Genomic DNA, 24405 nt, shown 5'->3' on the forward strand with positions numbered 1-24405 from the left:
AGTTCTACAGCCAGCCTTTCACTGAAGGTCAGCAGATGTTTGAAATTTTTTTTGTCATTAAGTTGACAGTGGTTATATTCCATTGCTCGATAATGTGTGGAAGGTTAAAATACATGCAAATGTAAAATAAAAATTSAGAAAATAGTAATGCATATTTATAAGAAACTCATACTGTTGGTGAAGTTAGTTTTGCTGACACTGTTTTTGAAAACACAGGTGTGTGATAAAAGCTTTTGGCCTGAAAGAAATACGCTTCTTAAGTTTGATTGGGCTGTTCTTTTCTTTTTCCTCTGCCTTTTATGAAGTACATCCCATCTTTAAGAAATTATCTACTCAAAAATAATCAAGATGCTCTCCAGTATTCAAGTTTGCCAAAAGCAATCCAAGAACTTTCTGCTTGTCTTGGCTTTAGTCACTTTGGTTGTCATCTTAAGAACACAGAACAAATTTTCACTTCACTGTAGTAAATGYACTTTGATTAATATTGTATGCTGCATTTTATATGCAGATTTCAATTTGTGCTCTAAAATCTGCAATGAGAAGATGCTGCTTGGAGAGCCTTGGAGAACAAAATTTGACAAAGAATTTTGCTAGCAGAGAGCTAAGCTGACAGGCATCACACTGAAGGAATCAGGCACCTGAGTGCAARTATCACAGCCAAGTTTTTTCTGCTTGTCCAAGTTGTTTTAACCTGTGAGGCTTAATAGAGAGTAGAGGAAAGTCTGGTGAAGTTGCCTGGGCCAATATTACAAAAGCCCTTCTTCCCTTTGCATGTCTAAAGTACAGTCATATATTTGCCCAAGGAGTTTGTGCTTTACCCTGGGAGGAAATTGTCTTCTGAACAATTCTTGACTTTGGAAATGAATTTCTGGGGAAGGACTGGAAACAAAAGTGAAAGRGTAGGGATAGGTCTTCACTTACCATTAAATTCAGTTGGTAAACGAATTCCACTGGATATAGACCAACTCTTAGCTCCACTGTGAAATTTAAGATTCAAACCTAGTTTGTCAGGGTATGTTGAATTTCTTCTTTCCAAATGWCTTCAGAAAACGCAGAATGTTTAAGGTTATTGTATGGAAGACTTCTTACGACTGGTAAGCTAAAATTTGTTTGAAAAAATGTGATGAAATAGTTTTTCAAACAAGTTGTATAGAAGATCTTTAATCAGTTATTTGATTAAAAAGGTTGATTTGATTTAATCAAATCAAAAGGTTGATTTGATTAAAAATTTTGATAAAAGTTTGTGTTTGGCAGATTTTTTTGTCTCTTAAAAACAGAGTATTAACATACAGAAGGCTTCTTCATCTTTACATGAGAAGCACATCGTAGTGAGCATACCAATATGAGCACATTTCAGCGATGAGAACAAGACAATAAGAATAAAAGTAAATCACTTTGAGATAAAATGGCTGTCAGACTGACTTAAAAGCAAAGCATTAATGAAAGTACTAAATGACAGTTGAGTTATTGAGACTTGATATATATATATATATACATAAACAACAAAGATGAGAGCAGTGCTTGCTTTAAATATTAGATATCATTTGTTCACAGCAAGGCAGTGTTAGAACATTAAATATGGATTTCAAATTCAATAGCAGATTATTACATTTAGATCAATGATCTTAGAGTAACATATTAAAGTTGTATAGTGTTATTTTCTAGAAAACTTTAAGCCTCCTGCTGAGCGTTATCTTTTTTTCAGTAAAAGGAAATGTAAAGGATTATTGTCAGGATAACCAAGTCAAGAGCAATCTGGGATGTTCTTGAGAGCTGAGAATAAATAMGTAGGGAAATTGAACCACTAAGGAGTCAGTATTATCCCATTTTTTTTAATAGTAAGGCTGTCAGCCTGCTGTTTTCTATTCTTTGTATGTTTTTTTTCTTYAATTAGCTCAGTGCTATAATCACTGAAGATACTGAATAAAATGTTACTAAGCAGATGCTACACCAGAGAATAGGTCCGGTTCATTAAATGCMTTTGTCTCATTTAAATGATTTACTGTCACTTACCAAAAAAAGAAAAAAAAGTGTTTARAAATTCCTACTATAAAAATGTGAAGTCTCTTTCTCCTTAAAGATAAATGTTTACCTTGTTAAAATTGAAAGCCGAGATACTGACAGATGATAAATGATAAATTCATCCTTTACTATATGATAACAGTCCATCTCTTTAGAAATTCATGTTTTGTATGGATGGTAGATGTATGCAAGCAGCTAGAGGGAAGGGAAAGGAAGTGCTAAATTAGAGACCGGCTATCTTGCCTGATTTGTTGACAAGATCTTCAAGTTTAAAGAAACTTTTCTGCATTTATTCAGAATCTTCTTCCATGACCCTTGTTGATCCTTTCATATCTTTTCATATGAACATAATCATCTGTTTTTCCTTGGATATTTGGAGTTTTTATTTTATATCTTACTTGTCAGTGTTCAACCTTTAATTATCATGTTGCACTTATGTTTTAGAATATTTTTGAGATATTCTTGAAAATGAGACTAGCTTTCTGGTCTATTTTAGCACTGTACATACATTTAAAAAAACCACAAATTGTGCTTATCTTTGTGATATAACTCTGAATCATTAGCTTACAGGGTTTTTTCTGTTCATAGTATATGAATATAGAAATATCCYACAGTGATATAGTAAGAGAGATTTGTTTACTGTATAACCATTTTTTTTCATCTTATTAACAGGAAATGCAAGCTTTGATGTGTAATTTCTTAATTAATTTCTTCAGTGAGTTGAGATATAATTACCCAATGGAAATGGAAGCCAAGTTATAAGATATTTTGCCACGTTTTCTCCCTTAACTGATTCTTCAGCAAACTCTCCCCACAACTGGTTGGTGTTCACTCTGCTGCTGAATTCCTTCTCTTTCTCCTGGGTTCCAGCAGCAAAAAGACTAAAGCATCTTAATTCTCATACCACTGCTACTGGCTTGAAAGGTGTAGAAATCACCATTGTTCATCTTTCAAGACAATTTTTGATGGAACTCTCTGATGATATAAGTCAATTCACTTAAAACTTAGAGTTTTAGTCTAGTGAAAGTAACCATGATTAATCACTGGATCTTTTCTCTTGAGKTAAAAATGTATCAGATCTTAAGAGAAAGAGGTTTTGGTACATGTTTCTGTGCCTTTTGTTGGTCACCTCAGTTCACAAACCTTTAAATCCACCKTTGCTTTGTCTGCTTGGATTTGCAGGCTAGAGCTATTTTCATCTGCCATTTGCAATCCTGGTCAGAACAGGAATTAATTTTTAATAGTAATAGTAGTAATGAAAGTAATGGAAAAAGAGTCTGAGGTTACCATTTGATGTGTGACCTGGTAGTGAATGCTTTTCAGATAAAAGTAAATTGTTTCTGTGAATTCTGGAGGCAGGTGGTTTGTGCTAGAAACCAAAAATTTGATTATCAGTCCATCTCTTCTAATATTAAGCTCAGCTGAATCTTCCGTGATAGTGATTATAATGGACATATAAGATCATGTAGAAAATTACAGTTCAGAATTAGATACTGAGCAGAGGAGAGAGAAACAGTGATTTGTGTGTGCATTCAACTTTCAATTCGCTGTATGTAGAAGGAGGATTATTTTACATAAATATGAAGCCATAGATTAGAAGTCTATCACCCCCCCTCCCCCCCTTTCCTTTCTGGAAAAGGACAAGCCCCATCTGAATGTCTTAGAATCAAGATGAGTTTTTAGAATTTTGACACAATGCCTTCTCTCTCTCTCTCTCTCTCTCTCTCTCTCTCTCATTATAAGTGGACTAGTTGGTGTGACTTTATCAATTTTATCATCGACAGAAGAATATGGAAAGACATAATATGGGTTCAGTGGTTTTCATTTAACACTGCATATTTTAAAACTCCATTTTGTTGAAAGCAATCACAGCTCTAAGCAAGCTACTTAGGTAGGAAACAAGTGAGACCACTAGCAAAATAGCTTCACTTTACAAAAATATGTATATAATTCACTGTTGGTTTCATTAGAGATACAGTTAAATAATCAGCAGAAGTTATTTCCCATTTTTAACTTAGAATTCYATCCTTGCTAGATAATGTATCAAATTTCTTTACCGACAGACATATATTTTTGTAATTTACTCAAGTGATTTGTCCATCTTTGAAATTTCAAATATCTTATTTTTTCAAGGATTATTTTAAGGTTTGGAGCTATTTCTTCTTTAGTAATAATAATCACACATTTATAACATAAATATATAATATATTTCTATTTAGTTCAAAAGGGACAGGTAAATATATTTCTTCTGTAAAAGCAACATATTGTCTTGTCATCTTACCATTGGAAACCTGATTTTGAACAGAATAGAATGTGCTTGGAAGAAAAACATCACCATTATGTATCACACCATTATAGATTTGTTGTATAGATGTTATCGCTGTTTTCAAGAWGCACTTTGACTTTTCATTTGAAAAATTATGTAGTCTTCACAACTACCTCATGTAAAATCTGTTCTGATCTGTTTTCAGATGTCATTCTTGAGCCAAACTTCATCAAACCAAATTTTAGTTCACATTTCACTTWTGTGGTAATCCTAATCTGGTGTTTTGGTGCATACTGGTAATTATGATTAAAAATTGCTTTCATAAAATTTGACTATTGGGAAGAATTGGCCAATATCTGTGAATAGAGTAGGCGTCAGTAATTTACATTTTAATAATGAAATACTAGTATACAAAATATGTATTGAATGAAGTATTGTCTGAACCTAATTATATCACGTAACTAAAAATTGATTGAACTCTTGTTAGTAACTAATGGCTCTTTTCTGCTGGTCACTAAATCAATTCTCTTTTTGCTTTAGAAATACTTTATGCTCAAGTCATGATTAAACACAATATCCATCWGTTCTAGACTCACCTAAGATCTGACTAAAACGAAGAGTCATTTTAAATCTCTGCACCTGTCCACGTGAGCACAGGCTCCAACCAAACCTCTTCAGTCTTACTGTGGCATCCACCAAATACAATRATCCTTACTGGGAAAAGTTGAATGGAGTCCTAAACGTTGTATGAATTTTTAAGCTCTATTTTAATCCAGCTGCTCTGTCAAGTTAATGGGAAACAAGTAATACTGTTTTTTTCTTTTTCTTCCCCCCCCCCATGCCTTCGGGTCTTTTTTCCCCAAGGTCTTGTTGCATTGTTAGTTTGCTCTTGGAAGGTGTCAGTAATAGTTTTAGTACTATATCCTTCCACACTTTAACTGAGAACACAATTTGCTGTTAATCTTTACATTGGACTGTTTCTAGTGCTAGCTTCTGACAGGCCTGACAGACAAGAAACAAATCCTAAATTGCACTGAGTCAGGTGAAGTTTGATACCACCAAGTATTAGTTGTTTGTGACAGCCCAGGCTACCTAGGCATGCTTCATACTGTTATGTCCTATGACATCTCTGAAGAGCACAACTTGCTAGAACTATATTGATTTAAAGATTGAGTAATAGTTTTAGCCTCCTTRTACTGATCTTTTTACGCTATTATATCCTTTATAGCATTGTTCTGGCCAAGTTTAACTGCGACTTATACTTCATTTAAAAGTACAGAACATATCCAAGTTTTAAGAAACAAAATATATCCTTCAAAATTGCTCATGTAACCCAAACAGAGATGAAATAGCCATTGACTTCATCCCCCAAAAAATCACGTAAGCAAGTTAGCAAGTARGAGCTCACAAGACCAAGGTCTTCTAGAAAGTGAATGTGTATATACTACATATAATGAAAACTGGAAACATTTCAGAGTACCAAATCTTTTTTTCTTGATCTTATTGCAGAAATATTAGTTAATATCACTGATTTGATACTACATATATACTAAGCCATGTAAGAAATGGTTACCTTATGCTGAATCTCTCAATATGAGACCAAAGAATGCTTGGCATTTCTAGTCAGTGAAATTAGATGTGAACTTGTTATAAAGTTCCTGTTTCTTTCTAGCAAAGTGTTGTGTTGACTTGTAATAGGGTGACAGAGTGCCAGAAATTTGGGGGTTCTTGGTGTGTTGAGTTTTGTTTGTTTGTTTCTTCTGTGCACAGGGTGCTCAACTCTAGTGAAACACTATTAAAAAACAGAGTACTCTTGACTTACGGAAAAAGTGGAGAAAAATGACACAGTTATTCCAAATTTAACGTGCTATTATTTTCATCAGCCACTAGGTTAAACATTCAGCAGTAAAAGCATTAACTAATCAGAAAACTGGTCTAGAAGTCAAATAGTGCAAAATACTTTTTAGGAGATAGCATGAAGAAAAAGCACGTATCACTGTTGCTTTAATTTTTGGAAGCCTAAGATTCCTTGAAAGATTGAATCTGAGTCAGTGTGAGACTTTTGGAGGTTTCGGTTGTTCACAGTTCTGTACTTCCTCAGACTATTAAAATTTGGAACAAGAAACATATCATAGGCAGCAATAGCAATTTCATGCACTTTCTAAAAATGAGAAATCACTGATGTCCCAATATCATGGTATTTAAATATCATGGTAATTAAATTTGCCAATTACAACTCTCTAAATGGAAAAGTTCAAGCTTATTATAATTACAATAGTGTATTGAACACATTTGTGTAAATGAAATAATTATTAGAACTGGATCCAGACTTTATCATGTAAAGGCTCTCCCACTGGCTGGACTTTTTGTAAGAGCTGCAGTATATAAGCCCAGAAAGTATTTAATCATTATTGGTACTGTTATTGAAAGAATTGACTGCAACATTTTCTCTTGTCCTTGTGGATGTTAGTAGCAATGATATATGCATATAACTTTGTGAGGAGTATTAGAAGGTTTTCTATTTTTTTTTCCAGCGAATACTTTGCTTTTTTGTGCAGTTTTTAATGGACCAATAGAGTCCACATCAGCAAAATGAAAATCTCTAATTACTTCAGCCTGCAAGGTTTAGAATGCTAATGATTCATGATAGGGATATTGGTCCTGTGGAGGAAAAYGGAGTATTGGAAAGACAGATGAACTCTGTCCAGTTCTTACTTGGTCATGGAAAAAGTTGCAGTTGTGAGGAACTTTTTTGCCATTTTTCTTATTGTTGCTTTATTGAGTGTCTGGCATCTTTTCCCTGTTTGCTTTGGGTTGTCGTCTTTTCTTTTTCTTTCTCTGTAGAGTTCACATTTATCTAGGCTGCCTGCTCCTCTGTTCTTATTATACTTCATCCATGAAAACAGCTCTTTGTGTATGTGTTGTTTATGGGATTCAGACAAGATCTTATTGAAATAAGCAAATGCCATGTGGGAAAACATCCTTTGTTTGTCAGCAAAGGACGCAGGCAGCCACTGGAACTTGGAAATACCTATTTGATTAAAAAGGAATAGCTGCTTTTTACTAGACTGAATACAGCGAAGCTGGTATTTGACAAGGTTTAGTTTTGGGTCTAGCTTCCATTGCTTGCATCTGTAAAGGTCCCTCTGTTTTGGAAAGGACTATGTGCAAAATAGTGAAATGTAAGGTTGAAGTTGATAGTAAAAGGCCCATAATATTTTCTCCTGCACACCAGTTCACTTCAAAGAAGACAACTAAGATGAAACTAAGTGTTGGGATGGGCTAAGTCGTCCCACTACTGTGACATTTATTGCAATAAGCTGAACAGAGTTAAATGTATGTTTGGGGATGGCGTTAATCTGATCTTTTCTCATAGATATTTTCCAGTGTAAAAGAAGTCTCCCTGTGATATGTGGAGTGTGATTTCTGTGGTAAGAAGTAAGAAATTATAATTATGAAAAAATTATGAAACAATGTTTGCTTTTTTCTTTTTTTTCTTTGTCTATGAAGTCTTACCTATGAAGATGCAGGGAAAAAAGCCAACATGGCAGCAAACTGGCTCTAAAAAGCATGTAATAATAATGAATAATAATTAGAAATAGAATGGACATATTGCAATTTTATATCATCATTTTGAAGAGTGGAATGATGCATGCAATGACTTTTTCTGCTGTCTGGTATTTTCTAGCAGTGATGTGACCTTTGCAAGGCAGACTGACAGCTTTATTGAGAATGAATRTCTAACCACATATGTAATTTTTTCTTCCATATGGTTGTAAATACACAATTACCCAACACATCAAAATTAGGGGAAAAAAATCATGATCATCATGCAGTGTTTCACCCACTGAAATTTGAGGGGAAAAAAAAAAATGTTGTGCAAGTCCTTAAAAGAAAGTTTACATTATTTTGTGTAAATTACAAGTTTGTGAAATAGCATCTAATTTACTGAGAAGGCTGGGGAAATCTGACACAGCAACGCGGCCCCTTGACTGTGAAGTTTATCATCAAAAAGTGAGGACTCTTGCAGGGCATTCAGGTGTGTTTTAGTTGCTCACATACTTGAATAGGCCTCTGCTTGACAGCATCTGTAACATCTAAGTCCTTTCTAATCCTTATATATGCGTGTGTGTGCTGTTTGCAGCTTAATTAATGCTGTTTGAAGACAAGTTAATAGAATAGGGGACAATAGATAAGTTATTGAATGGACACCTTATTTGCTCTATGACTTACGGTTAGTAAGTTTGTAAATAAACCCAAGTAAACCAAAAGTTTTGTTTTCTCATGCCTTAATTTCATTTTTTGAAAATTTATGAAAAAATATTTATAAAAACTATGAAAATATGAAAAAAATGGGAAAAAAGGCACAATATTTTGTTATAAGAAATATCTGCATGTAATTAATGTCTAAAAGCAAGTCTATACATTATGGCAACCGTAAAAAATATTCTTTATGCAGCCCTCTGTCATAAAAATGTTTATGGTCGTGCTTCACAGGTAATCGTAAGTACTACACAGTGTACTGCTGTTAGCTTAGAAAAGAAGTATGAGATAAAACACTTGAATKATTCATATTTGAATATTCTTGAATATTCATATTCATATTCATATGTTCATATATTGTTTATGAACAAGGTATGAATAACTGACTGCCCACATTAAAAAATGTATAACTACTAATAATTAACTAATAATTAACATATATTGCTTAAGAATGAAGTAGAAATCTTTAAGCTAACTTAGCYGCTATTTACCGTTGGGAAGTTACTTTGTATAAAATGTGTGTGTGTGTGTGTGCGCGTGTGTTTTATAACATATCATGTTTGCTTCGTACTGCTTATAATATGCAATGAACTATATTCCCCACACCCAAAATCTGTTCTAGATCAGAATTGCCCATGTCAGCACAAGGAAATACCCTGTTCAAATACCTACAGAAGTCCCTGACCACAAACTAAATTGTTTTAATTGATTTATTATGCCAGCAGATATACTGTTGTTTTTGTTACCAGGTCCACTGCTAGCTTCCTCTCCAATTTGCTGTCTCTGCTGAGATATGTTAGGAGTTGCATATTGTCTTAAATTGCATTATATCTGCCTTGATTTGCTTTGTTATTTTTTGTTTTTCTTTGTATGCTGATGCATGCAGGTGACTGTCAGTTGGGTCTCTGACATTTAGCTGTTTCTCTGCCTCCTAGAACTTACCCTGAAATTGTCAACTTTGCTGGTGCACAGCATTTTGTAAGGTTTGTTATGATTTATACATGTTTTAATGTCTGACAATTTAATAACTACGTGCTACTTCTCTTCTGCTACATAATACTGAACAATAACTACACTTGAAGGTTTGTACTTCCTGCATGTTATTAAAAGGAAAGGTATGCCTTAAGGCAGGTTGTAATAATTCTGCAGTCAAAAGCAGAAGTCAGAAGGGACACAATTGATCTGACACTGCTTTGGCTTCTGTGAAACACTAAACGTATTAACTTTGGTTCATTTGTAAAGTTGACGTAGTTTGGGATTAAATATTACAGTGTATACAATCAAGGTTAAGTTGTTGAAACTACTGCACCACTACTGTTGACAATTCTGAACCACACAGAATTTGGAAAAAGTCTTTTTTTTTTTTTTTTTTTTTTTTTTTTTTTTTTTTTTTTTTTTTTTTTTTTTTTTTTTTTTTTTTTTTTTCCTTTTGTTTCTGTCTGATTTAAGTTACAGTGTGTTATTGAGGTTAGGTTATTCATATACACTTGATCAATCAGAGTTAAATCTAATACAATTTAAAATAATCCTTTTAGAAGTTCTGGAATGAGAAAAACATCCTAGATACTTACTCAATTTAGAGCAGGGCCTTGATTTTGTGTGTCCATACTATTTGAATGTTCTGGCTTCAGAATCTTAATACTAATGAGTCTGTTACATCCTTCATTTCTTTTTCTCTCTTTTTCTGTCTTTTTTTTTTTGGTGAGAAAATGTGATGCTTTTGTAAGAAAATCCTAGCATGTATTTTATATATTTATTTGCAACCCCTTATTCTCTCTGCTTTCCTTAGGGTGTTTCCAAAATTTGTATTTCCCAACACACAGTTTTGGGACTGTTAGAGACTTTTTTTTCAGATCTACAGCTGAACTCAAACATAAACTTCCTTGGTATCTAAATGGGAGCAGAATATCCTTTTATCTAGCTAAGAATTCTTTAGGAAAACCTGGTTTTTAAATAACTGTTTGCCTAACAACCTGTATATTGGCTTTAAAGGTCTACACCTCATGAAGAGCTTTTTGGGGCTTGGGCCAATTGTCAGCATCTTGCACAGCATGTCATTGATTTCCCTACCATGCCATCATTTCTTATAAGGCTAATGCCATAAATATGTGCATTCTTCACTTAAGATAACAGAGAGCAGACTTCCTTGACACTTTTCTCTTAAAATGGYCAGCAAAAATCTGCAGAATTTCCAGGGCTCTTTCAAGTTCCCTCAGTGACATGTAGGCTTATTCCAGGAAATATGAAACATCTTATTACCTCCAAGATCTTTTAAATGCAGAAGTAAATATGTAACAGCTCAGCTCTTGTCATTTCAGGGTGTTTCATATATTTTATGTACTTGAAGTTTAGAGCAACCATTAGCTCATGCAGTTTGACCTCTTGCATATTTAATGTCCAGAGAGCCATTAAGTTGCAGTCAGTTAAGCTCAATAACTTCTGTCCTGTTTCAAGGGCCTTTAGAACAAATGAGTACTTTTTTCAGAACTGAGTGTTTGAAGTTAGGTTTCTAAATTCCGTAGTTAGTTGTGCCTGTTACACATCTAAACATGCAGCCCTCCGAAAGAGCTGGCAATTCAGCATCATCTGCTGAAGCATAAATATCTACCCTAAGAAGAACTAGAAAACTAAAAGCTATTGGAGATATTCTTACAATATTTTAATATTAAAGGCAGGACCAGATCATAGATATAAAAAGTGGCAATTTGTGAAATTCCACCTAGCAATACAATAATCTTCTCTTTCTTCCCCCTTCCATTGGCTATTGCTCTTTTTTTTTTTTTAACTGATGTCAATACAGCTAGTCTGGAGACAAAAATCACACGTGCTGATGATGAAGTATTTCTCAACTGACATTCATTCCTTCATAGTTCTAAGAAATGAAGAATAATTGTATAAAACCGGAATAAGAAATCTTTGTGCCTAGTAATTTAGCATGACAGTCCCTGATTTACTATTGATGTACTTAAAAATACTGATATATGGAAACATGCTGAAAGTTTCCTTAGTCCCATTCTTTGGCAGTAGCATAGGTTGTTCTGTGTTGTATTTTTCCTATTTTTTTTGTTCTTTGTTTTCACTTGTTCTCTCCCAACACACACACACACCTTGATATTAATAGAATGTGAAGCAGAGACTATTTAGATAGACTGTGAATCCTTTTTGTCAATAAATGACTTGTATCTTTGTAAAAATTAGTAAATTAGATATTCATTCTAACATACTAATTATTAAGAAGAGATAGAAATAATCCTAAAGACAACAGTGAGAAAATAGCATGATTAAAAAGGAATCGTCTTGCTGCTTTTTTTGTTTTGCTTTGAATGATCTAACAAGCATTGAGWCTTGTTCCTCTTGAAGTATTCATATATGTGGCCTCATATATTGGCTATGCATGTCTCAGTTAAATCTAGAAAAGCAAAATAAAAAAACTTGCTTTATATATTTCATTTTTCCTTATAACAGTTTTAATATAGAATATAAATACCAAAAATACATAGACTGTAAGTTTTATAAGCAAACTTACTGTAAGTTTTCTAAGCAATCTTATTGTTTTATCTCACTTGATTTTAGAATATAATGCAAGACAACTCTAAGAATAGTACTCTTTTGTTGTTATTTAAAATTGCATATTCTGATGTGGCTGTACTCGCTTCCATATACATAATTGCCTTCTTTTTTTCCTTTAAATGTGTGGCCTGTTTTTTCCGAGCCTCCCTAGACTAGGTAGGGKTTTTTTGTTTGTTTGTTTTTGTTTTTTACTGGAGACTTGACTCATGAGTACTTTGATTATATTTTTGGAGGCTTTTCTTAATGTTAGTAGTTCTGAGTAGAGTAGCTCTGTTGAATTGTCACCTTAATAATCCTGCATAAAAGCTTGGCTTCATTCCTGCTCTTTAAAATAAGTTATATTCAGTAAAAATGAATCTGAATAGCATAGATCCTGGCTATTAGGAAACCATGTTTTCTGTCTTGCTTTGTTGTTTTTGATATGGATTTTTAAGTACTGTTATTTTGCTACCCAATGTACAATTTAGAAATATATCGTGAAAGTCGTGCTCTTTAGTCTTATGCTTAGAGCTGAGGATTCACTTTTTGACAGTATGACTCTGCTCACTACTCATAAATTTAAAAAAGTAAATGAAGCGGGGGGAAAAATGTTAGAGTTGTAAGGGATTTGATTTTTTTTCTATTTTACAAAGTGTTTTCTATTCAGAACATTCAAAATTTTCTCATCTTGAAATTATTCAAAAAGAAAAATTGACAGATACACTTTAGGTCATTTTCCTGGTGGTCAGGGCAGTCCATCAGTGATGTGGAAGACTCGGATAATAATTCTGTAGTCTGCCTGACGGTAGGTGGTCCAGAGAAGGAATTGCTTCTTCAACAGCTTAAGTGAATAACCTAACTGATAGGTTTATGAACTCAACCTTTATCTCTTTCTGGTCCRGTGAATATTGAGCTATTTGTATAAATCTCCTTCAAGACCACTCGAGAGACTAACTGAACACAGAATATTGACATGGTTCAAAGTAAGAATTGGAACATCTACTCTGCTTCCAGGGATCAGACTGTATGCTACTATCAGGATTTTTACCACAAAATTTCTTCCCTGGATCCGGTAACTTTTTGTCGTTAAAAATTCATAGAGCTAGTGGAGCTTTCCCACAAGAGCTTTCTCCACAGATCCCATTTGCTGATAAAAATAAATAAATCAATGCTACCGCTATTGTTTCATTAAAGAAAATAAAAGTCCAAACGGTTCAGGAATTTATGGTGAAGAAGCGATGACTGTTTAACTATCTACTGTTCTGTTGTTGTTTGAATCTTGTAATTAGTATGAGTGATAGAAGATATTTTCAGAGTTATCTGTAGGGAGATTCTTTATTGCTACAGCATTCTATTACCTTGATAAGCAGTTATATATTATTAGCCACCTATAGCATTTTTCTGCCGTTAAGCGTGCGTAGTTGACAAGTCTTAAAACTTTTCCAAAGCTAAAAATACTAACCAGAAAAGATCAATCTGGGGSCTTACTTTTATTTGAGTGAAACAATCCTTTATTTTTCAATAAGTAAACAAACATGCTAATATTCCAAATGCCAAAAAACTGATTATTCCTACTTACAGGCTGAAAAACGGCGAGTTATTTTTTGGAAAAATCTGGTCCATTTTACTGCTCAGTGAGCAGGTATGTATAGATAATCCACTGGCTCTGATTCCAAATTCAAACAGAAATATACACAACAACCAGTTTTAAAAAGTGGAAATGCCTTTCTGTTGTATTCAATTAACTTAAATTCACCACACTGGACTTAAAGTTCTCTTTCTTTGAACTGTGATTTTAAAAGGCACATGAATGCTGGGCCATTRAGATTTTGTTCTGCTATTGTTAAAAGAATTTATATGCAGGGGAAATTGGAAAAGATTGCTGAAATTTAGCAATGTGTAAAACACAAGTATGCCAAATAGGTACATTAAACACTATAAATCACAGCTAATTGGACTGCAGCTTCCTTTAATTTAATTAGATGTGGCTCTCTGGCACTAACGTCCAGAAAACGTTCTCGTCTTGAGGTCAATGTTCCTATAAACTGGTAATATTCAGAAGGTTTTCTGTCATGCCAGAGGATTTCACTGTACCCATTAATACCTGTGGTTTATAGGGGTTAAAACCTATAAACTTTGTAAACTTTGACTAGTAATGATAATTCAGAGGACACAGTTTGATGTGCCTAAGTGCTCTTTAGTTTGCCCCAGAGTTATTTTGCAACTGAAAGGAACAGTTCTCATGCTCTCTAGTCAGATTTAAACTCTAAAACTAAGAAGTCACCTTTGGGGGGAAAGGCCCAATACGAGCTAGGCATCTAAAGGAAATCTGTTTTATGAAAGTAAAAGATTACAACAGCTCAAAGATTTTTGCTTGAGCATCACATGAAATACTTCTGTCATTTGACGTAAAAAAAAAAAAAAATATATATATTTCTGCTTGTTATATTTAGTGTCACATATGCATCCAATAAATGTAGCAGGATGACAATTCCCCCAGTATGAGCTAGTTGACTTGCACATGAATGAAAATGAATGAAAAGGAAAAAATATCCATAGATTTTCAAAATTGATTGCTAATGCTGCAGATGATAAAAGTGGAAACATTAAAAAAAAATTGACACAGAAACAGCAAAGAATAACATCTTGAGATGAAAATTTACCTCAGAGAATTTATTTCCATATTGTGTTGTTTTTGAAGTACTTTGATATYGTAAAAGTAGAATTGGAAGGTTAGCAGTTACAGAAAAATAAAAAAGRAAAAAAGAAAAAAAGTAGATTAGACTTGAAACAACGCCAAAATAAACTCATCAGCAATTATATGCKAAGGCAAATAAATCTTCAGAACGTTTGATTTGCTGCTGCAGAAGGATAGGCTGAGCTGCTAATGCAACTGAATAGCATTTATAAAAAAAAAATGCATCAAAATACCATTCTAGGCTTAATAAAGAGTCCCAGATCTAACTTTCTTGGTTTAAAATTTAAAGGATTATTAGCAACTTTTAATTTTAGTTATTTGGATATATGATGTACGTATTCAACGAGCAAGGCAAGTTTAACCATGCTGATCATGATTTGACACAGATCCCTCACCTATAGATACGTTKTTCTGTGGACTAGATAGAGAGTTGAAAACTGTCAGCACATGGAAAGTAATCGGATATTAATGATTCTGTATTATCTAATTTTAGGTTATATTGTTGCGAATGTAAGTAAAAGCAGAGCTGCTCATACTTGATGTTTTGAATAATCCTTTTGTCCTGGTCACAGATGAAGAAAAAAAAAAAAAAAAGCAAGACAATGCAGTAACTCCTGAAGTCTCTCTATGTACTCACCTGGGAGCTACCAGTAATTTGTTCAGGGGAGATCATGATTTCTTCTTTGCAGCTGACAGTTGATTCAGGGACACTTGTTGAAGGCTGATCGCCTTGCTTGTCGTTAGGAGAATGGAGGAAGGATTATTGTTCTTTTCTGCCCTTAAGACATAAGCAGACATAAAACTATATTTTTCTTTTTTTCCCAGGCTTTTTCTGAGGATCTCATTTTCAAGTCCAGACAGTTATGGTGTGCCAGAGAACCATGCCACCTTTCAGTGTACCTGTGCTGGCTKGAAGAAAAGACTAACAAAACAGCAAGTGACCAGCTTAGTGGCTGTGACAGCTTTGTTGGGTAACTACATCAATACATCCCTTCTTTCAGCTGTTTTGGTCTTCTTTCCCTCCCCTACCCACTGCCCCCCTCCCCATCCTGTTATGGTGACATGAATGTTTTCCTGCAACATGTTCTGTTACAGCATTTCAGATTATTTTATAAGTTAGAAAACTTCTGATTTTTTTCTTACATATAAATCAGAGGATAAAGTCTCTCCCCTTAGAGCTTTCCAAATAACTACTAGCTGTTTTAGATACCTGCTGTAGAATTAGATTTTTGAATTGCCAAATCCCATCTGTTTTCCAGCTATCCTTTTTTTTGCTAACATTTACTATTTTAGTAGTAAATGTTCGTAGMATTTTCAAGCTATTAGAGCATACAGCATTTGCTTTAATGACCCATTCTTGTGTTCAGAGCTGGCTTACTACTGAGATACCGCTGTGAATTTATAGGGGACGCTGAGAAAAGAACAGCACTAGCCCAGTAGCGTGTGGATGAATTTCACATGAATACCCTGTTTACAGCTCCTGTGCCACTCTACTAACAAATATATTTGTCAATTGCATCTGTTTCAGGTTTTATTTTTATTTCAAATAATTGAAAATAAGGTGATTTTAGGATTTGATATACAATTTTCTAACAAAAGACCATCAATCCCATATTCTTTTAACTTCCTGTGATGGTAATATGCTTCATGATAAAGTAGTGCTTCGTTGAATCATGTATCATTAGTTTGACACAGTGAAAAAAACAGCACAAGGCAAAAGAAAACAAATCTTCCCTTGCACTTCTTCCAGGCTGACTAGAGCTGCTCTGCGCAAAATCTCACCTGACTGATTTGCCTTGGGACTGTATCAGAGCGCTCCCTGTCAGCCGCAGCGGTCCCTGATAGACACACGCCTCGGGGCTGAGAAGTAACGAGCTCAGGAGTCTGATTGCTGGAGAAGGGCCTGTTGTTATATTAGCTCACGTGACATTTGCCACGACATTAATGTCAGCTGAAATCAGGGCTTGGAAAGAGAAAAGTTTTTGAAAAAGTTGAACTCTCAAAGAACAGACTTACTCATCTTTCTTTAATTCCACTGACAACTGATGGAAGTGTAAGGAGAAGCGCTAAGGATATAAAAATCCTGTTTGCAAATGTACAAATTTAGATCAAAATGTGTCTGTTGAATGTCTATGTAGCAGAGCTGTCTTCTGTGGCAACTACCACCATTGACAGGAATGATCTTCTAAAATAAGCATATATATGTAAGCATAAACCTATGCTTGGGGGATAAAAAAGAAAASAAGCTTCAATATATTTATTCCAGTGTGATATGCTCTACTTCTTTCCCTTAGGTTTTGAAACAGAACACAAGTGTACAGGAAAAAAGATATATGAATACATATCATTACTTCACTCTGGATTAAAAAAAAATATATTTTTTTTCTGCTAAGTACATTATACTCTTCAGTGTATCTCCACAAGATGGATTGTTGTCCTTATATATGAAAGAACAGAAAGTAGTTTAAGCATTTATGGTAATTATAATAAGTAGTGGTAGAACTATCTTGTTCTGTAGTTTTGCATGCCTCATTTTAGACTAGTTTTGATGCTAAAGTGCTGTAACATACTGTAACAGCAGTATATCCTATTGGCTTGAATAGTTCATATAGAAGTATGCTGCAGTAATTCTGTTGCAGTAATCTTATATAGCAAGAGCAGGTCTCWATAGATTGTCACAGACATTGTTTCATTTCATCGTGACACTGTAATGCCAGGTCTCAACAGAATTTTCCTGTYGCTGTGATGAGATTGTTGTGGCATCTGCGAGCCCCCTCAGGTGTATGGGGGATTGGCATTCATAGCATCTATAAAGGAACTGTGGTGTTCATTTCTTTTCAATTCACTATAACTYATTTGGCCATCATATATCAAAAATATTTAAATTGCACATTAGGATCATTTTGGCTGTTGGAAAATGCCATCCAAGCTATGAGTATTCGCTAATAAATGGATCTATACAGATCTCTGAAGCGCTGGCATTAGATTAGTTTATGCCAAAAGCTGTAAAGGTGAGTGTACTATCTAGAGGAAGAAAGTGTAAAACTTTGCAAGTGGGTGYAGAAAATATCAAAGTAAGGAATGAATAATCTAAGTTGAACTGAATATTATGTCCGTCAGGTTGCTTTGCTAGGACTAGATGCCATGCCGTAGTAGCAGCTGAAGCTAGAATGCTTAAAGAATGACCACAAAGATTCAGAAAAGCTAGGACTATTTCTTGACAAAGTAGAATGAGGTAACCTCTTGCACAGACAGTTTGCAGTCCTAGAAAACCAAAAATGATTGTAAGTAAAGCTCACTATAGCAATGCCAATTTTCCAGATGGACCTGGATTTTCAGGTTTATTCTCATACAGTCTCTCAAAACCTTTCTGGATTGCAGCTCACCTCACACTCTCTTTTTGGTTCCTTCCTGAGGCTTATTTTCATCTTTTGTGAGGACGTGCTCCTCCAATAGGGCTTATAGTCTGTTTCATCTTCAGACACCTTTCTATTGTCTCCTTGCCTTTCTTCCTCCTTTCGACTTTCTATTTCTTTTATGTGGGAGCACATGCTGAGATCTTCTAGTGCAACTTTATTGACTTCTCCAAAGATCAGCGTGAAGAAGAAGAAACYTTTTTTYAGTGTRTGTGTAGAACAACTGAAAACTGTGCTCTCCATCTGGAACAAAACACTAATGTTTTGAAATTGTTATGCCTAGTCTGAGGCTTAACAGTCCTAACAGTCCTGCAGTCCTTAACAGTCCTGCAGAAACTGAGTCAGAGATGATAAACTGGTTTGTTACAGAATTCCAACTCCATCCCTGAGCCATCCTGCTCRGTGAACTGCAGGCAGGGACTGTGAGGTTAGTCATATGATCTGACTGTAGATCTTTTGAACACTTAGCGTGCTGCCATCAGCTTCTTTRGAAACTGTAGGAGAATGATGACTTCAATTTCTGCCTTAAATTTTTCCAATTCTATTKTAGAAGAGAATTCTTGTTATTAACTCTGAGGGGAGAAGATTTTCATATTTGCATTTTCATCTAAGCGTGTTACCTTCTAGTAGATGGCTGCATTTAGGAAAAGGTGATTTATGGGTAGTCTTTGGCTGTGGATTATTTTAGTGCAATACTAGCTCCCAACCTTATAAAAGGTCAAAGCTATCATAGATGGATCCGTTTCATCTTCCACTGAAATCAATGGCAAGACATCAATGACTTCACAAGGAGCTGATGCGGCATACTAAACCCTTCCTAAGGAGTAAAAGGTTGCCTGGTTGAAACCCACCAATTATGCAATATTTTGTTGCAATATCTGAATAATGTAACGCTTATAATAGTTCTCTAAGAGCATGCTGTTAAAATTCAGATTGTGTCAACTTATCACCATTTTCATTAAGCTTAAAATGTGTAGCAACTATGGCAATTATTGTATCTGTTAGCAAATAAGATGCTTTATTTTGATTTAGTTTTTCATTCCAAAGTAACACTGATTCACATTGTGCTGTSATCTTTGTCACAAGTACATAATCTCTAATTTGAGTAAAGCATGTGTACGTAAGCAGTTTCTTGAATAGAGCCTAAATACACCCTATCTAGAACAGTGGCTGTTAGATTCATGTGCATCTTCATGTTTTTTTATTCCTTTGCAAGCTTCCTGAAGTGCTGATTGTCTGCAAGTGATCTGTTATGATTTTTTTGCTTCAAACTAACATTTTTTCAAGTGCTTTAGAAAATTTATCATTCCATTGTCTTTTCCTTTTTCGTGAGAACCTGTGAAATATCTTTGATTTACCTCTTTCTAAGTCAGTCCCTACTTGACAATAAATAAATAAATCGCTATTTTAATGCTGTTCCTCCCCTTGGGTGTCTTTCAGATGCTTTTAACTAGCACGGATTTTGCTGGAGTACTAGGTCAATGCTAGTAAGACCCCACTCAAATTGTGGAGACCAATGTGACTGGCTCAGAGAGAGGTTAAGAGAATGTTAACCTTGAATAAAGTCACGTCTGTTTCCCATAGGGATGCTCATTTTGCTTTAACAATTTCAATTAAGGAAACTGAGCAGAATTTGGAAATGTTCCCTGGATTTCCTAACAGTTGGGAAGCAGTTTGGAACTAGATAAAAAGTACGTGCTTTAATTGCAAAGGATGAAAATGGAGAAGAGGAAGAAAATTCCTTTTCTGCCATTATCTGCAAAGAAATTAATTTTTTTTAGTAGCATTAATAATCAAGAGGAAATTTTTCTTTCCCTTCAACTGGTGTGAAGATGTTAGGGGAAGCTGAGCATTGGACCATGAAGTTCTGAATTATCTCCAGCTACTAAAAGCTTCTTTATCTTAGAATTGGGCAGCAAATATTCATGGAGTCAGAGTGAATTACTGTACATTTAATAAAGACTCTGGCACTAAAGTGTGAGTTGAGAAACTGTTCGTGGTTATCTGAATAGCTCTGACGGGATCAATTACTGCAACCCTGAAGTRTACTTATAATGCAGAGGAAGATCAAAAAATGAGATATACTATTTTGCATTTTTTTTGTTTTATCTGTAGTATGTGCTTATTTAGTATCATTAAGCATTTTATTTCTGTAGTGAGCGGAGTGCACTTTGATATTTGTGCAGTATGTGTGTATTATTAAAATTATTGAAGGAAAAATACCTTTCAGCTGTTTTGTAGGGAGAACGGGACTGACCAGCAGAACTCATACCACTAAGTATCCTGTTACTACTGCAACATGACTCTGGAGCCTGGTAGGTGTTGCTTCCAGGGAGACCTAAGGCACTTATCCATTGCACCTTGCAATTCAGCTCTAGCTTAGAGATGCTTGGGCTTWGTCTATATTGTTTAGGAAATCAAGCTGCTTTCTTCCTTGCACAGAGAAACGAATCCCAGTGAATCCCATTCTAGTTGTCTCTCTGTCTCCTAAAAGGGATCTCACCAGAGGTGGGGTGGGCAACCACAGTGTTTGGACGGAGTGTTTCTGACACGGTGTAATGAGGCATCTGGGAATTTTAAAATTTTGGTGTGCCTACAGATTTCTAGCTATTCTTCAGTAACAGTGAAAATTCAAGCAATTGTTTTTCATATTCTGGGCCATGTTTTGGTAGCAAATTCCGACCTGTGTACCATTGGGCAAAGACAGTCTGCAGAACCAAATGACAATCCTTAGAAGTCCTTAGAAGTGTCGCTTCATCCTTGACCCTCTGACCCATTGAACACCTCTCGTATGAGGAGAGCCTGAGTGAACTGAGCCTATTCAGCCTGGAGAAGAGAAGGCTGAGAGGGGATATGATTAACATGTATAAGTTCATGAAGGGAGAATGTAGGGAAGAAGGGGACAAGCTCTTCTCATTGGTGGCCAGCGATAGGACAAGGGGAAGTGGGTATAAGTTGAAACACAGGCAGTTCCATCTCCAGGTGAGGAGGAACTTCTTTACTGTGAGGGTGACAGAGCMSTGGMACAGGCTGCCCAGGGAGGTTGTGGAGTCTCCTTCTCTGGAGGTCTTCCAAACCCACCTGGATGCCGCCCTGTGCCATGTGCTCTAGATGTGCCTGCCTGAGCGGGAAGGTTGGACTASATGATCTCCAGAGGTCCCTTCCAACCTTGAATATTCTGTGATTCTGTGACCCTGGTGAATGTTCGGGAAACAGGAGAGGAAACCCAGTTGGAAACAAAGGTTGTAAGTGGAGCAGGCCTCAACACTCCCTGTTGATAAAAACCTCTCCTTGCAGTGGATACCATAATTTAAAGCTGAAAATTGCAGYCCTTGTGGCAAATCAATCCCACTGGAACTAACGGGGAGGGAGCATTAATTGCCTTGTTTCTTGTTAGGATCAAAATAGATCTCAACTAATTCCACTAATAATTAGTGACTATTCAGATGGATAGAAATCTTGACATATGGGGAAGTATCAGTGCAATCCAATATTTGTAAAGTGCTGTTTTTCTATAAATAATGAAATGTGGCTATTCCCATGAGAGCTGTTTTATTTTTTTCCACTGTAATATTTTAATTAATAGACTTGAGACTGATTTGTTAAAATGTCAACAAATGAAAAGTTTCACTTCTGATGAATCCCACCTGTTAGCAATACTTCCTTGACAGCAAAGAAAGGAATTAATTTAACTTTGGAATTTAATTCCTTTTTGTAAAGTTCCTATCAACATCTCGAAGGCACTCTGATATTTTCACAGCCCATTCTGCCTCTTTGCTCTGTCCAGCAAAGATAGTCCTAGAAGGGGAAAGAGAGAAAATCACACATTGAAAATAACCTGTGTTTGGTAATAGAGTACTTAATACCAACATTCCCATTTCAACTTCCTTGTCTTTCTGTCGGAGTTTGGGTGACTTAATTGCCCTTTGGGGAGCAGGGAGTACGTCTATACAGTGCCCTGCTAGGTGACATGAGCTGGCTTCTGAACCAAAATAATCCTGTTTGGCTGTGTTAGCACAGCACTGAGCAAAATAAGTCCTGCTGAGAGGTTATTGGGGATGTTGCTGTGGCAGCTRACATGAGGTAATGCATTAACAACCCACCGTCCCTTACAGCCCCTCTCCTCTTGTGTTACCCTTGCTAAACTGGAGAAATGGTGTGGATTTGCAGCTGCATATTTTGAGGAGGAACACTGAATTTTCTAATTATTATCACYAGGAGGTAGCAACTTGGTGGTCTTCCTAGGCAATATTTATCCTTCTTTATAGATTATTTAAAGATCTTAGTTCTTATTTTAGCTATTTTCTTGTTGTTCCCGTAACATGACAGGCTTGCTATAGGCACTTATATCCATGCAAATACTGTCACAAATTGGATTTTTTGAAGGTATTTTACTACCTGCAGAGTTTCAAAGGAATCAAAGTAACTAGATGAAAAGATCTCCAAGACTCACATCATCTGTTTCTCCTATCGCCTGAGGTAAGGAAAGGCAAAAGTTTAGCTTCTGTTTTGGTTTTAATCTGTGTATGACTGCAGACTCGTGCCTGTGCCCCCTCACAGTTTCTTATTATGTGCTTTTTTGTCTGTTTGTTTTCGTGTTGAATGCTAGGTAGCCCACAGACCAACTTGMACTGCAATACTGGGTAATTGGGTTATTCATTTTAAAATCGTTAGCTGGTAGGAGGAAATAATCGTTGTGCCCATATGAATTAAAAAGGTGCCGTTCCATTGAAATGGAGGTGAAACAATTTGTCTCCGGAATACCAGTGAGAACTGAGCCATTGGAGGATGGATGCCTTCTGAGATAAAACTAGACTAAACAGCTTTAGGCCTCTCTTACTTGGTGCTTGCAGTTCTGAACATTTTAATTGAAGTTTTTCTTTTGTTCACATAAAAGAAAAAAAAGCTTTGTCCATCTGTTCCAAGTGAAATGTTAGTATGTTTAAATGGATACATTTTGACGATTAAACTGCAATGCATTCTTTTAAAAGCATTTGGTCATATCCTGAGTTGGTGTAAAATCAATATTTAAGTTAATAAGGACTACTCACCAGAAAAGAATACAATCTCTGCCTTTGCTACAATGTTCAATTTACACAGGGGCAGCATTTAATAATACCTAAAGTTAAACAACACTATTTTGCTTATCATGCAAGTGCATCATACTTTTTGATCCGTGAGATATGTATACACTTASTAAAAGTTTATATGCTACTTATACACTAATTAAAAGCCTAGAAATAAAGCATAAAATGACTGATCTAGTATTTTTATATACTGGTATTATTTAATAACATAGTGAGTTTTTTTTTTGGGGGGGTGCGAGGGGGACAGTTGTTGTTTTGTTGTTATTTTTGTTTTTTGAGGGCTGGATCTGTCAGTCCCCAAACTGGAACATCTTTCCTGAGAGAGACCAGCTCTGACCTTGAACACGATGGTTTCTTCTGTTTACATTGTCTGCCTTTAGAACAGGATTTTTTCTGATCTTTTAAATAAATAGTTATTAAGTGGAGGAATCTAAATAAACACAAGATTATAGAAACTAGCTATTGCAATTCTTGGGAATATTTCCTTAATTGTGAGCTCTGTAATATTAAACATAAACATAAACATAAACATCTGTACAGTCACTGGCTCTGAGAGTCGGTCTTTGGAGATGGTGAGTACCCTTCTTGCTATTGATTAATGCTGAACAAAAGTAGCTTCTCTTGTTTTGGGTGAGCTGCTGCAAAACTGACTTTCCATGGGTTTTGCCTCTAGTGACTATGGTTGGCTCACTTAGCTTGGCCTTTATGGACCAGGGCTGACTACTAGATTCCTGCTAGCTAAAGCAAACAATCAGCAAGAATTGATTCTATTGACAGCCTGACTTCAATTTCCCGGGTGTCTCTTGGAAGAGGAAAACTGAATGGATATATAATTGCTATCTAAACTGAACCATGTGTAATGTAGGGTGCAACAACAGAATTCTTCTCGTATTTGAAAATACGCTGGATACAGATACGCAGGAGTTTCTGAAGTCATTCTTTTGCTCACTTAAGAATTTTATAGAAATGTCTGAGCATGCAGAGAAACTGATATTCATAGGACAATGCCCGTACACACACACAAAGTTATTTCCTAGATGAATTGTTCAAAATACTCCATGCTGGTAGAGGTAGTTGGAAAGCTGTGTGTGAAGCATGGGATCC

This window comes from Nothoprocta perdicaria, unplaced genomic scaffold, assembly GCF_003342845.1.
Source record: "Nothoprocta perdicaria isolate Ctin4 unplaced genomic scaffold, notPer1 scaffold_31, whole genome shotgun sequence".
Classification (NCBI taxonomy): Eukaryota; Metazoa; Chordata; class Aves; order Tinamiformes; family Tinamidae; genus Nothoprocta; species Nothoprocta perdicaria.